A 2223-nucleotide genomic window follows, 5' to 3' on the forward strand; every position below is an offset into this window, starting at 1 on the left:
AAAAGTAAAATTTTGGGTGCTTCTCAATTCTTATTTGCGCATCATCATTTCCTTTCCTCACGTCTTAGCTCCACCCTCCTAGGATGAAAGCAAGGAAAGATGCAATGACTAATAAGCAACTTGAGAAGCACCCCATGTAAGGCACAATCTTTTATCAATGGAATATTCAGACCTATTCAGAGATTAATTATTAATTAAAGGGGACATATTATGAGATTTTTTTTAAGATGTAAACTAAGTCTAAAATAGGTCTGAGAAAAAGTGTGCCGTTTTGGGTGTGTCATTTAAAATGCAAATGAGCGGATGAAGTGCAAACACTGATCACAATGGTGGTGGTTTGTTGCAATTGAAACTCAATTGTGCTGTGAAATATTTTATCTCTCTCTTTCTCTCCATACTAAATGGCTGTGCTGTGGTTGGATAGTGCAGATAAAGGGGGCGGTATTACCTTATTCTGACATCACAATAAGGGCCAAATTACAATGACCTATTTTTTCACATGCTTGCAGAAAATGGTTTACCAAAACTAAGTTATTGGGTTGATCTTTTTAACATTTTCTAGGTTGATAGAAGCACTGGGGACACAATTATAGGACTTAAACATGGAAAAAGTCAGATTTTCATAATATGTCCCCTTTAAATAAATTATGCAAGATTTTGTTTGTACAAGATCAATGAAATAAATGGATACTTACAATCCATGTTTTGCAACAAGATCACCAACGCAGATAGTGATGATCTTTCTCCTTACTTAAATATAAATACATTTTTATAATATACATGTTAGATAATATACAGCTACACATACACCAACATTTTATTACATTATCAAGTGCCTTAAATGTTTGCTAGCAAATTAACTGGGTGTTAAAAATTTGGGAACATGCTAAATAATAGGATTAAGTTAACCATGGCTATATAAGGGATTATCTCCGTGTGTCTCGGACGCGACCGCGTCGACACACGCTGGTGTGGTGGCAACAAATCACTTATTAACGTATCTCGCAGGGACACCGGTCGCATGCATCTGTAACTTAGACTCTGTGATAGCAGTCTACGTTATATAGTCGGTGGCTTTCATGGTATGGTATTCGTTAGCAATCGCGTGAAGAACCTCGCACAAATTAGATGTTTATGCCATTAAAACATTAGAGTGCACCTGAAGTTGACCAATCACAAGCTGAGGAAAACCACCGACGAAGAAAGACGACGAAAGCGCCATGGCGAATTTGGACTCTGGAAAAAGAGGATAAACTCGCTGAACTTTGGCAAGAACAGGGAGCGCTCTATGATGTGTCATGTAGTGTGTACCATGACAGGGTCATCCGAGATGATATTTTACAGTGGATTGCAGAAGAGCTGCAGTTATCAGGTGAGTTGTAGTATATGTGTGTAGCGAGACGTGAGAGAGATGTGTATGTCTCTGTGTGTGAGAGAGAGATGTGTCTGTCTGTCTGAGAGAGAGGTGTGTGTGTGTGTGTGTGTGTGTGTGTGTGTGTGTGTGTGTGTGTGTGTGTGAGAGAGAGAGATGTGTATGTCTCTGTGTGTGTGAGAGAAATGTGTCTGTCTGTCTGTCTGTGTGTGTGTGTGTGTGTGTGTGTGTGTGTGTGTGTGTGTGTGTGTGTGTGTGTGAGTGTGTGTGTGTGTGTGTGAGAGAGAGAGAGAGAGAGAGAGAGAGAGACTTTGACTTTTAAACACACTTTTAATACCAATAAATAAAAACCATACAGGTTACAATTCTTAGATTTCAGCACATCACATTACCACATAAATAAACATGATCCTCTACACAAAAAATTCCAAATTCCCATCACAGTCAACATCACAAATACATTGATTTATAGCTTATTTATATTTAAAAGTTTCAAAATCATAAATAAGTTTATAAAAGGTATATTCAATTTTTAAACGTGATCTTATTAAGCCCCTGAGGATCGAGTCAACTTCAGATGATTCATTCCCAGACAATTTTTCTTTTCGTGACAGCCAAATGGCCATTTTTGCTTGTCCGAACAAAAAGTTCAACAATACATGAGACTCCTTTTTACTTTTTTGGTATTTAGGCCCATAAACAAAACACATGGGTGAAAAAACTACTCTCAGGTTCTGACACCATTCATCTATTATTTGAAATAACAGTTGTAGTCTGGCACAATTAAAAAATAACAGAAAGGACATCCCTCCCTCACCGGCGGATCAAGACGTGCTCTGTGTCTGTTAGTA

Source organism: Misgurnus anguillicaudatus, chromosome 7 (genome assembly GCF_027580225.2).
Source record: "Misgurnus anguillicaudatus chromosome 7, ASM2758022v2, whole genome shotgun sequence".
Lineage (NCBI taxonomy): Eukaryota > Metazoa > Chordata > Actinopteri > Cypriniformes > Cobitidae > Misgurnus > Misgurnus anguillicaudatus.